At 45.1% G+C, this 14,018-nt stretch overlaps 1 protein-coding gene across 1 annotated transcript in view; it reads right to left on the bottom strand.

The window, feature by feature from the left end:
* The window catches only part of Frmd4a (FERM domain containing 4A), a 574,514-nt gene that overhangs the window by 286,354 nt on the left and 274,142 nt on the right, over positions 1–14,018 (bottom strand).

Genomic DNA, 14,018 nt, shown 5'->3' with positions numbered 1-14,018 from the left:
ACACTGTAGACCCCCCCCAAAAAAAATCCAACACAATCCTCCCATTTCTCCCTCTTTCATGTGAAGACATCAGAAAACACAAGAAGTAGCTAATTTCCTTAAGCCAGCAGCTTGCCTGGACAATTTATCTTGGCAGTCACATTACCTTGGGGGCAGTTGATCTCAATGCTGCCCGCTCAGGAGGATCATGAGGAGATTTCAATACCTATGGAGCCTGTTCCCAGAGATTTTGATATACGACTGGTCTGGGGCGCAGGCTGAGCAATGAGAGTTTTCAAAGCTTCTCAAATCTTTCTACCAAAGCAAAGCCAAGGTGGAAAAGGGACACTCTGGTAAGACATGGCATTTGACTCAGGACATTATGGGAGTCATGAGACAGAGAAAAGACAAAGACAAGTGGTCTGCCGAGGGAACCACTGTCCATTTCCTGCTCAGCTCAACACCCATCTCTTGGAGCAGGATGCTGACGCTCCTGGGAATCCTGACCATCTGAGCAAAGATTCTCAATCCTGCTTCCTATACCAGTTTGAGGAATGAAAACTCCTGAATGGAATTGGTAAGGATTGCTTGTCATTCCCAACCCCGAGCCAACAAGCAGTCTCCTTCTGCCCAAGATGAGGAGTCATGCATTTAACATGACAATATGCTGCTGTAAGAAATAAAGTTAATTTTGGTTGACCAAGTAAGTTTAGGTCACTTAAAATTGCTTGGGAATAACCAACATGGGGAAAATGACCTTCAGTGCATTCTGTGAACCAGAGAATTAGAGCTCCTAAGAGTCCATGTTCTTGTTCTCTAGAGAGGCATATATTTATAGAAGGAACAAAACTGTATGCAGGATGGGGGGGGGTGGATAATAATATGTGTGAATGCACTGATCTGTCTGAACAGTTCTTGGCTGTCTGCTTTCAATGGTAATAAATATCCACTAAAAGCCGTCTGCTGTATGTGTTTTTGGTAACGTCTCACACTTCCCTGCATGAATACATTCAGAATGTAAGCACCACACACACTCCCGACTATAGAGACGCTCTTGTATTCTGAATTCTTAAGTTATGCAGCTTAGCAGCTGTGATAATGTAATGGTTTGCAAAATAATAGACTGGCAATACATCAACCTGGAATAACACACCCATTAATGAATGATGTGGGTGCAGAGAGGTTTAATTTATGCTGTGTTAAAAATACCGCTCCAGAAATATCACGCCATTTCAGTCTTTCCAAGACAAAAAGAGAGAGAGAGAGAGAGAGAGAGAGAGAGAGAGAGAGAGAGAGAGAGATACCCTTTTCACTTAAAATATTTGAATAATTATGGTAAAAGAGAATGCTTTCTTGTTTCATTTTTTTTTCCTCAATAAAACTGTCAAATTTACGCTACTTTGTAAAGAGACATATAATTTGAGTCTGGTTGGTTGGTCACACTTTGTTCCACTTAGAGATGTATGCTCTGCTCTTAGAGTTCAGAATAAATAAAACAGGGGCATTCTTCTTCTCAGTTTGTGTTAACATGGAAGAGTGAATACACTGTCCACCAGAGTCGCTAGGGCTTGTGGTCAGCAAGCTTGGAAATCGAGGCTGTTCCTGTTTATGCCTTAATTCTGATCCTCTTCCCAAGTTCTCTCACTGAGGGAAGTTCATGATACAAGAACTTCCAGATCTCGTTCCTTCTCATCACCAAGGCCTATTTGCTGCACTCCTGTTACGAACCAGGGGCCAAGAGCTACTCCTTGTCCTCAAGAGCCTCATCATCATGTGGAGTGTTAACAGAGTGGAAACTTCCAGTTACAATGAAGGGGTCTATTGTGAGAGAAGCTGAGGAAGAGCACTTGTTCAGACTTGGGGCGGGAAGGGGTGCCTGGAGAGCCTTCCCACTGGATATTACCTTTACTATAAAGGTTGCAAATCGGAAATTAAGGGGGTGGAGGGAGACGCCGCAAGGGTTGGGCAGAAGAAAGCATGTGCAAAGGCTCCAAGGCAACAGAGAGCATGGTAGTTTGGAAGCATGCTCAGGTGGTGAGTACAGCACACCCAGGGTAGAGCTTGGGAAGAGGTGAGCTGAGGCAGTTCTCAGGGTCCGGATTACTCAGGGCCTTGTAGTTTCATTCAGGCATTTGTCCTTATCCCGGGGCAGGGGATCTCTGAAGGGCTTTAGGTAGACAAGAGGTACTCACTTCTCATTTTTAGAAAGGCTAAAGTGACTGTAACACAGAGAGTGGACAAAGGGTACAAGTTGCCACTGTGAGAAGGTAATGGGCAGCTGAAAGATGATGGCCATCTGACTATGGAATGCGGAGGAGCAGCAAGAGTGAGAGATGGCTAGAAATGACAGCATGTGGTGATAGTTCAGGAGACAGTGGAAGCAGGGACAGAAGATGCCTGGGTTCTAGTTTGGGTACAGTCATGGGCCTCATAATGATGTTTCTGTCAACAACAGACCATGTATACCAAGTCTTGTAAGATGACAGTGGAGATGCTAGCAATGCAGCCATCACAATGCTACAGTGTAATGTGTCGCTCGTGGGTCTGCTCCATGCTGGTGCACACAAACCCACCGCATTGCCAGTATAGCAGTATAGCACGTGCAATTTCATACAATACCTCATCCTTGATAGTGGTCATAAATGACTGTTCCTGGTTTGTGTATTCACTATACTTTTGTTTTGTTTTGTTTTTGTTGAATTTTATTGATACTAGGAAGAATTCACCCTTTCACTATACCCACGTTGAACCAAAAGTATGGGACTCCTAAGTTCAATGGTTTGCACACAGGACACGTTTCAATTTTTAGATTTTACTTTGTTTTGCCCTATAGAGATGTATGAAAATGGAGATACAAATCAAACATGGTTTGCACTAGATGCTTGGATATTCACATACACAATCAGTTCTAAATATTCACTCTGTGGTTTCTTCCTGGTCAAAGTAACTCTAAGCAGATGCACACAGAATCAGCTTTCTCTATCAGCACTTTAGGAACTAGCAGGAAAATACATATATATTGAAAGAGCTACAAATATTTTGTCATTGGATCGCTTTGATACTTGGCAGTATAAATCCCTTCACTAAACTCATATTGTTCCTCATGTTTGTTTCCCCTAGATTCAACAGTTTTTTTAAAAATGTTTTCTTTTTTTAAAATTTTTTTTGACATATCATATTTCATACATTAGATTCAAGTGGGTTATGAACTCCCATTTTTACCCCAAATACAGATTGCAGAATCACATCGGTTACACATCCACATTTTTACATAATGCCATATTAGTAACTGTTGTATTCTGCTACCTTTCCTATCCTCTACTATCCCCCTCCCCTCCCCTCCCATCTTCTCTCTCTACCCCATCTACTGTAATTCATTTTATACTTTTTATTGTCATTTTAGAGTATATTCTTGCTTGCTAAAAAAAAAAATAGCAAACTGTGAAAGAGTATGTCATGTTACACTAGCAGCAGCCTGGCATCTCACATTAACTACTTCTTTTGGTTGCTTAATTTTTTCTTGTGGTTGATCTGGCACTATTTTGTTCATCGCGGTTCCAGGAGCAATAGACTGTGCTGTATATATGATGCATAGGAGGCCTAGGTGTGTATTGGCTGTCCTATCTAGGTCTGTGTAAGTACACTGTATGATGGTCACATGACAATGTATTTACCCACTGTATTTCTCAGAATGGATCCTGGTTGCATGATTACACGTGGGCAGCTGGTGTTGGAGGAGGGGCAGGATGGGGTGAGGAGGAGATGATGAAATCCATTTTGGACATGTTGCAATTAGAGGTGTAGAGATCATCAAGAGAGTGGAGATGCCCCATCCACCCTAGGATCTAGGTGGATCTGGGTGTCAGGATAAATCAATGGGGAGATGAATGTCCTTAATAAATGCAGGAAATCGTGTGCCCATTTCAAGAGCTCTTACAGCTGGGAAACCAGTGGGTGAAAACAGAAATGTTGCTGGTGCTCAGTCCTTACACAAACAGTTCAGAGCCTACACAAGGCAGCATCTCAGGGTGTGGAGAAATACACATTTCTCAGCTTCCTGAGCACAAATCGGAGCAGAGGATACCGGCAGCAGCCCAGCAGATTCTACCTTGATTTAAAATCACAAACTAAAACTTCAAGAGGTGCGTAAAAGATTTGCTCACTAGTTCTTACGTGTTGGTAATCTATGCAGATAATCTGCAACACACAAACTCCCAGGGAAAAAAAAAGTGCACATTTTTTCTTTCCTTAGCTCATTTACATCACCTACTCTTACATTTTTTAGAAATTTCCATGGAGTTCATTTTGTCTTGACCTCTGGAATAAAGACACCTGCTTTGGAAGGAAGAAGCCAAAAGGAGTCTCTGGCTCCAGTAGGTTGTCGGCATGGTTACACAATGAGCACATTTTATGAACTTGGGAGTCCAAGGGAAGTTGTCATCACAGAGTTCTCCTTGTCTGGCTGTATCAGGGCCTCTGCAGGTGACAGTGAGGTGTGACTAAGTGCCAAAATCCTCAGTTATGAAAAACACACCTCTCATGGGGGTAGGAAAGACAGTGGAATGAGATGGACATTATTACCCTGAGTACAGGTATGAAGACCCAAACGGTGTGAATATACCTTGTGTACAACCAGAGACATGAAAAATTGTTCTCTATATGTGTAATATGAACTGTAATGCATTCTGATGTCATATATAACAAATTAGAATAAAAAATTAAAATAAAAGAAATACCAAGAGCTCACGGATTCCTTAGCAAATTATGCGGCATTTCCTAACCTTCAGATATTCTTTTGCAACTGTGATAATTGTCGCTATCTATGTACTAACTACATAAGTATTTAATTTTTTAATTTATTCACAATTGTATAATAAGTATATCAATTTCAAAGGAAACACTGTAGCACTACAATCAGTGAAAACCCACATCATTTATATTACAGCTAGAAAATAAATACATATTTTTAAAGTAAAAAAAAAAAAAACACCACACCTCTCCTGCACAAAGATGGGCACCTTAAAAATATGCTTGTCATTACTGGTTGCATTTTGATTCCTAGTATTGTGTTAGGTCCTTCACATGTTACCGCTAATCCTTAACAACCACCCTTGTGGGGTAACAGGCAGAACAGGTAGATGAACAAACTAAAGTGGAGAAAGTCCGACACTTGGTCAAGGTCGCGTAACTAGTACACAGTGAGCCTGCTGGTTCTTGGGACAGTGTGGCTCTAAACTCTGCCAGCACCTTTGCTGTTTTCTGTTGCTCCTGGATCGTCTGGGTTACTTTATTCTAACCTATACAACATTGACTTAAAATTGTTTCATTTCAACCTTGCATGCCTAGTCTTTCCTATCAGATCAAACTCAGTATGTTCTACTTCTCCTCTTTTTCTCCACCCTATCCAGCTAGCACAGGGATGAGCTCATGGAAGTCTGCGAAAAAACTTTGAACAAGAATTAAGTCTTAGAGCAAGTAAGTTCCTGGAATCAGGATTTGAGGCGTCTTAAGTGGCACTGTTAAAAAATGGCAACTTCTTTCTTTGAACTGAACTTCTGGGCAGTTGGAAAACAGGCAGCAGTTGTTGAGTCTTGGACACCCTTAGGTGTCAGTGGCACATGGATTCCACCTTTCTCCTGGTACTAGGTTCTCTGACTTTGGTATGTCTTCTACAGGCTCTTTAATATGGCAAGAAGTTAGTGATAACCCTTATCTCACGGCCAGGCTGCCTGTCACACAGACTCCAGAGAACAAAGGTAAGTACACATGGCCGTCTGGCATGGATGGGCAATGCCAGGTCCTTGGATTTAGGTTCTGCCCTATTGTTGACTGAATGTTCCTGGAGAGGATGAACGTTCTCCATGACTTGGTTTTCTCCTTCATACAGGACCAAGGGAAGAGCCCTTGCTCTCTGGATCATTAGCCATTCATGATGGTTAAAGTGAGGTACATGATGTGAAGTCCCCCAGAGCATAGGCATTCTGGAAATACCAGACCTTCATATCCAGAGACATCGTGAGACAACAGGAACCAGCTCGAACATCTGTCACGCAAGGCTGCTGATATAACCGAGAAAGCTGCTGTTGGTTTTAACTCAGGGAGTCCCCGGGAGAGAGTACGGTCCTTAGGGTCTGTCCTGACAGCAGAGGCCATTTCTCACCCTCCATGTCCTTTCTTTATATAAATATATGACTCTGATTCTGGAAAGTGTCACAGAATCACCCATGTATGAGATGTCCAATTGAACTTGACAGGCCACCATGTATTCTAATCAGAGTCACCTGTGTCGAGGTGCTGGTGGGGTGACGTGGCAGGCCCTCGGGGGATGTCCAAGGCTCTATGGATGCTCTGAGGGGCCCAGAGCTCTCAGACCTGACTTCTAAGACCTGAGTAACCATGGCCTGTGCTCAAGGGCAGGAAACAGGTCTGTGTGTTTTGAATGCAATGCTGTGTGTCACACATGACCAGCGACAGAGTGTGACACCACATTCCTGTGTTGTCGGTGACTTAATCGGTAAACAATGCCATGAGAATCCCCATTCCCATTGAGTATTGGTGAACAAACATATTAATCACATATATTTAGTTACCATATAGGCCAAAGCGTTCTCATCAGAACCTAACATCACATCCAGTAAATAATTTGTAAACGTTGCTAATCACCTGTGTTCCTATGCTTCAAAGCTATAAAAAGGGGGCACACAGTAAGCATTTAATACACAGTCATCGATGATCCTGATATTGAGCACAGAAATATACGTCAAAATATCAAGATAAATACCTACATATAACCAGAATAGGAAAGTTTTTCTGTTTTTGTTTTAATTCAAATGGCAAAAAAAAAAAAATGTGACCCATCAGAGTTTGGAAATCAACCTTGCCTTGCCTGCGTATTCTGTACAGCTCCTCATAGGCTTAAACCTTTAATCAGGTTTCCTTAAAATTGAAAAAAATCCCTGAGAAGGAAGTGTACCAGCCAGAAAAAGTCACTTAAAGTCTGTCCCCTTTATGAGCTGCAGCAGTTCCTTACCTCCCTCACTTTTTTGCTGTTTGCTTTATTATTACCTTTTGTAGCACCTTAGCTTAAGATGTCTATGTAGACACCAGCAGTTGCCACCATTCACACAGGTGCTTTCGGGGCTTCTGAGGTGCAGGGACCCACTGTTCTCTCTGTGAGTGCAGCACTGTCCCCGCACGGCCGGCTCTGCATCAACTGCATCCCTGACCCAGAGAAGGACTAACCCTCACTACTGCTACATAGGATCTTCTCTGCCAGGGCCACCATGAAGTAAGTGTGCTTTTAGGAAATGAACAGGGCAGTGGAGCCAAAGTCCATAATATCACCAACAAACAAAGCCATCGAGATACATTTGAAAGAAAAACAACAACCAGGACACCAATGGCCAGGAGCGTTTGGTCAACGGACTGTGTAAGTCAAACCTCCAGAGCTCCCGTGCTACCATCACCTCTTTTGAGACACTGTCACCCGGGAGAGGAAATGTGCAGCCCTGCTGCTCTCCTGAGCATGTTTCAGTAAGCAGAAGAAATCAGGTTGGCGGCCCGGGTTTTTCACGAGCTCTCCTGGCTTCATACCCGATCCAGGGGGCAGTCCCCACCCCAAACTTCCCCCTCATGTTTTATCTCTAAGTGCTCTTACACTCACAGCTGACAAAAGTTCCTATTTCAGATTTTTTCATCAGTATCTGTTCATAAAAATACATTACACACAACATAGCGTTCTATTCACAGTCCCAAGGACTCGAATTGCTGAAGAAAATATTTGCACAGAATCAACGCGGTGCACAATGAAAACGAACAGCTCGCTTTCTTTGGAGCAATTGCTCAGTGAGAAACAAACGACCCGCCACGTAGCTTACCCTCTCCACGCTGCGCCTTCTCAGAGATCCATAAGGTATTTTCAGTAAAAGTCTTTGAGATCTATTCGGAGCTACTGCAGCCTGAACCACCATGGTGTACAGCTGTGTGGTGTGTGTGTGTGTGTGTGTGTGTGTGTCTGTTCCTTCCAGCAAGGCAGAGATGGAAGCTTGCTCAAAACTCAGTTATGATCTCCTGGAAGTTTCCCAAATATCGAATAACTGAAAGGGTTTTTTTTCTTTCAACCATATGAGTCAAGATGTGGTTTGTCGGGAGGTGGGGGGATGGGGAAAGGAAAACAGCTCAAGTCCTGTAACTTCAGTTTGCATGAAGCAGCACCTCCAGCTTCCTTTGGGCGGTCCCTGTGTGCTGGCTCCGTGAGACCGCTGTCCCAGGAGTGGGCAAGTGTGCTTCTGGGGAGAGTGATCCAGAAATGTCAACTTTGCTTCTCGGGGCTGCAGATGGTAACCAGGTCAGCTGTCTAATCAAAGCTCTATCAGACGTATTATTCATTCTACCACGTGACTCCCAAGCCCCTGGGCTGTACAGTAGGTCACATGCTCATCTTAAAAGGACTATTTAGAATATCCCCATCTGGAGCAGAGATTAATGTGAAATCCTACATGCTGATTTCACTCTCTTCTGAATGCAGGAAAAATATTCGAAGACCAGTGACATCACATTGAAAGAGGAGGGAGTCTTTTTTCAATCATAAATGATCTTTAGGAAACTGAGCATCAGACATGTGTATCTGCTTTTTTTCCTTTCTGCTTTCTGATACATAGAAAAATAATGTATGCATATGATTAATTAGGTGAATGCAATCCACAAAGTGTGGGGGGAGGAAGGAAAAAATGTTTGCATCGCATGGTTCTGATGAAGCCAACCAGATAGAACAGGCTTGCATTTGCCCCTCCTGGTGTGAACGTTTGTGTTTTAGAATGTGTATTTTTATGTGTGCCAGTAAAAGGAAAAAGTCATTTTACAGGGCTGTCGAAGCTCAGATTCATCCATCACACTTGCTGATTCTTTTCTGATCATGGTGTAATTGCAAATCAGATGTTGTTCTCAGACAAATGGTATAAATAGATCCAATTTTTTAATTTTCTGTAATATTTGTAGCTGAGACATTGCTCTCAGGCCATTCTTGTCACTATGGCTCCCTGCATCTGCTTATTCCTACAGCAGAGAAAATTACTGTAAAGAAAAACAAGCCAAGGGCTTCCAGGATTGGAGGTATTTGAGCTTTCTTCTTTCCAGTGTATCCTCTGCACTCGGCAGCTCCATGTCCTGGTTTTTTGGAAGGGAACGGACACTTCCTCTGTAGTAATCCCATGCCTTTTGGTCAGTCTCATATTACTCATCTGCTTTGGGAACCAGCCTTTATTTACTCTCCACAGACCCTCACTTAGTTTATTGAAAACGATGGAAAAGAAAGTTCTGTTTATTCAAACAAATCTAATAGGAAATGAGGGGAGGGGTGCGAAGGGAAGAAGTGGAGTTCTGCGCTACTAGAAAATGAATCAGGAAAATGATGCTCAGAGGAGCGAGGCGCTGGGGCTGGGTGCTGGGCGGCTGGAGTCGTGGGCACAGCCATCCCACGCAGACACACATTAAGAGGCAGTAAAAGAAACCATGAAGTTGATGTGGGAAATTCCAAATATACAACAATTGGGCTTTGTTCATAATTGGTTCCAGATGTGCAGTTGGAGAGTCAGTGAGGGGCTGGGAACAGGGCAGGACGGGAGGATGGAGCGCCCCTCACCATTGCTCGAAGAGTGTCTTTGGCGAGGTGGTGTAGGTTACACCTCTTTACCCCCACTTTCTTGCTTCCTGCCTGTACCTCCTGGTTTCAAACTGTTGGGGGTGGGGTGGGGTGCAGGAATAAGTCTGGGACAATGCCCAATTATGTAGCTAAATCAATAGGACCTCTTTCCTTTCTAAAAGTGCATGTTAAGTGTCGCAGTTTTGAACAAAGGATGGACACATTTTCGAAACACTTATCTGTCTAGAGCCATGGGATTGCACCCTTCCAGCTCAATTTGAGAGCGGGTAGTAGATCAGATCCACAGCGAAGACACTGCCTCCTCTCTGACCTAGGCCAGGGCAAAGCCCCTGAGAGCTGAGTTTATTTATATTTAACTAAATGCAACTTCCTGTTTCCCAGGGGTATTAATGAGTGTTTCACAAAGAGCTTATGGCTTCATGGCATAGTTCAGATCATGAGGGACACTTTGATGAACTAAGTGCAAATAAAACAAAAACACATGCATTTGATTAAGGCTAAAATACATATAGAAGAGAATGTTAATGGAAACAAAAATAACCCTGGGCCAGACTCCCACACATTTGAGTCCCACACATTCCACCCCTTCCCCAGGGGGGCTGGAGCAGGATCACTTTTCATATCTGTGCTAGAGCCTCCTCCCTGCAAGCCCGGGGAAATTCTGTAGAGAAGGTGTCTGCCTCCTCAGAATGAATTGGAAGCTCTCAAAAGTCCTTCAACTTGTTCAAAAATATCTTTTTGATTGTCTTACTGTGAAGTTTCAAGGTTCACACATTTAAAATTAATCATTGAATCTAAAGTATTTATGTCTGGTATTTATTTTCGTTGTTACACCAACAACTGTCCCCAGGAGGGGACAGGCGCACATGCTTTAGATGGTGTGACCACTTTTGGGGAAGAGAGGGAATGGATGTTTATTGACCCAGTGATTGCCAGACAATGGAATGGGAGGTTGCCAAAGACAATCTCAAAAAAATAAAATAAAATAAAAAACAAAAACAAACAAACAAACAAATAAAACGAGTTTCAATATCCATATTATACAGGTAAAGAAACTGGGGCTAATCCTAGCACGACAGCTAAATGTGTCAGAGCTAAGAGTCAATTTGTGTGATTTTAGGGCCCAACGTCATCCACTCAACTCTCACCTATCACAGAACCCTTTGCAGTTTACAGCAGTTTCAAAATCTAGAAAGGCCATCAACACACTGGACTCAACAGGGAAATGAAAGACTCTGTCTTAGAGGAGAAGAGAATGTCAGTATAGGAGTTCATGTTAGAGCAAGCAGTTCTGGGGTCTCTGGTCTTTTATGTCCACGTAAGCTGCTGCTTTCATGTCCTTTGGCGCTGGGCTGAGCACTGGGGCAAGAAGAGCCTAATAGCCCACAGGAGCCAGGAGCAGGACCCAGGCCTGAGGAGTCCATCCAGGAGCTGAGTCACCAGAGCCCAGGGCCAGGGTCCCATGATGGGGCTGAACCCTCCAAGACATCTACCCTGAAGGATGCAGCCAGGGCTGGGGCCGTCATCCTAGCCCACAAGGAGGAGAACAGGGGCTTCTCTCTTGCCACTGCCTCCTATTCTCTCACCAGCTGTGGAAATAGCTAGATAGGCAGGACAAAGGGTGGGTGAGGGATGGACATGAGCGTAAATAGGATCAGAGGATGGAGAGGATGGACTGAAGGACTGGAAGTGGTGAATTCAGGGCCACTAAGATAGCAGAGGGCAAGGAAAAATCATTGTCACAGAGTTATCCTCAGAGAACAGGTCTCTGCCAGGATGGTGGACGACGGGGTTCCCTGAGCATCAGGAACAGCCTAGTGGTCACTGGGGAAATGAGAAGATGCCCAGGGGCTGGGAGGCAATGAGCTGTGCAGAGATGGAGATGGAAAAACACACTTTAGGTCTACAGTCTTGCAAGCTGCAGCTTTTGATTGCCTCGCAGAGCAGAGCACTTAAGGCAGAGGGAGTTTTTGTTTGTTTATTTCATACAGTTCCTTCCAGTCTCAATGAAAACACTTACATTAAAACTCAGGAATGAAAATGCACAGGAATCAAAAGAGCCCTATTTCAAGAAAATCAATAGGTGCAACACGCCAAAGCGTGATGCATCAAATCAAATGCGCATTCTAGGTCATGAACAGCAGAGCGTGAAAGGGGTGACTAGGGATGATGGCCCGTCAGAGAGAAAGTATTTTGCAACACTTTGTTAGTAGCAGGCTGCAAGCAGGAGAAAGAGCCACCTGTCCAAAGTGTGTGTGTGTATGTGTGTGTGTGTGTGTGTACATGTGTGCGCACAGGCTGGTGTGCAGGTACACTTGCTAGAGGGGACTCCCAAATGATAAACATGTTACAAGCTGTGCCAAGGGAGAGGCATCCTGATGGGGCCCTGGGCCTGGCATTGAAATGCAACCCTCCACCCAGGTGAGCCTGAGTCTATCCAATGGTTCACCCAGGGCAGGAAATGACCACGGATGGGGCTAATCTTCCGGTTCCCCTGGGAGTCCACAGCCATGATTATCTTACCTCTGAATTGGCACATGCTGACTCTAAGAAAGCTTATTTGCACTGATTTACTCAGTTCATTGGACAGAAGACTAAAAGAGGGGGTCTTAGGACAGTGAGGTTTCATGGGAGGGAGGTGCCAAAAAGAAGCTCCTTGGGCAGAGGCCCAGATGAGGCCATGTGAGCCTGAGGGGAAGGGGCAGAGGACAGTGAGTTGAGGGAAGGTGGAAAAAATGTGATCTTTTGGGTGCCTATTATTCTTTCTGTTGTAAAAGGTGAAATACTGCTCGCATGAAGGAAACAACTCAAAGCTGACCTGCAGACAAGCCTTCTGATGCCCATGCTGAGCCGTTATTTCTTGTAACACCTTGCAGGATGTTTAAAACCTCAGTGTTGGGAGGTCTCAAGACAATAGGTGACAACTGTCCCCACTTACTCGCACATTCCATTGAGGGCTAGCAGGGTTTGCAAAGCGGATGTCCCAGGACACCCTCTGGCTCTCAGAAGAGGGGAGGAGGAGGAGAGCGGAAGGGTGGGAGACACTGATCCTTGCCTATGAGAGGGGCTTCAAGGGCCCACTGCAGGGGACACAGTGAGCTGTTTAAAGGGAAGTGAGTGGCAGTAGAGGGATGATAGGAAAAAGTGTCTGAGGAGGCACCTGCATCTTATGTCTTGCTTCAGGTCTGGGCTGCCTAAGAGAGTCACCCTGGGTGCTCATCATAGGTGCTCATGACAGTTCAGGCAAGCAAGGCCCCAGCTTAGAACTTTCATTCCACCTACATCGACCCCGGGAGTGCACAGGGCAGCTCAGTGAGTGGAGGTGGAGGGAGACACACAGGGGAGGGACACGGGGAAGGAGCCCACACACCCGCCTTCCCCTAAACTGTCCATCGATGGCAACCAGCCATCGCCCCAAACCACCCATAGGCTGGGGATCCAGGACGCTGGAGCTCTCAGTGAAGTCTGGGTTTTAAGTATTGTCAGGGCAAATAGGGAAGAGGATAAATGTAGGATGAAATGGACCCGCATGAGGAAATCATATTCCTAACAAATCTGGAAAATTCCTGGAGTCTAAGGAGGGCGTCTGGAGGACCCTGTGTTTCTTAAACATCCCAGCACCATCCCTTTTGCTCCTAATCTCGCCAACCTGGGCAGTTCCTGTCACATCTCGTTAGTGGACGCCATGACTGGAGTTGTATCAGCAGAATCACCATAATTTTCTCTTTGAAAAGTGGTCAGAATTGAGATGAGAAGGAAGATGGCGGCGAGGGGAGTGCATTGCCCCCGTGTGCTGCTTCACTGTGTGGGAGTATGACAAGTCAGGACGAGTAAAGGCTATCTTGTTAGGAATTTCCAGCAATAGTGGGGTGCTCCGGAACCTGGAGGAAGGATTTCCATCGCACGAGGATTGGCTACGGGGACTCAAACGCGAGAGGTTTGTCGCACGGAGGGTAACACTGCTTATTCAGCAAATCGCCCCACGGCTAGAGTCTGCAGCGCGCGCTGGGAAACGAGGAGATAGTGACGCAGGGATACAGCGCTGCAGTTTCTGCCAGCCGTGCAAGCACCGTACTCAGGGCTGAATTCTGGGTTCGAGACGGGGGAAGGAAGCGGTCCATCTCGGTTCTCCACACCGGTCAGACCACAGAGGAGGCCAGCAGCCACCATGTTGGAAAGCTGACGTCACCATCCCTGTTTTCGACTGACCGCAGCTCATTCAGCCATAGAACAGGTAATTTCAGGCTGCAATTCGCCTGCGGCTTGCAGACAGATTGCTAGGGTTCAGTGCCTGGGTGCTTCTTAGAACCTGATCTTATCGGAGCGAACACCGAGCGCGGGGCGGCCGAGTTCCGGCTCCCGGAACCGTCCCCGAACC

The sequence above is a fragment of the Marmota marmota genome, unplaced genomic scaffold (assembly GCF_001458135.2).
Source record: "Marmota marmota marmota unplaced genomic scaffold, marMar, whole genome shotgun sequence".
Classification (NCBI taxonomy): Eukaryota; Metazoa; Chordata; class Mammalia; order Rodentia; family Sciuridae; genus Marmota; species Marmota marmota.
Note: the sequence above shows the minus strand (reverse complement) of the source record. Positions and strands in the feature narration are given on the sequence as shown.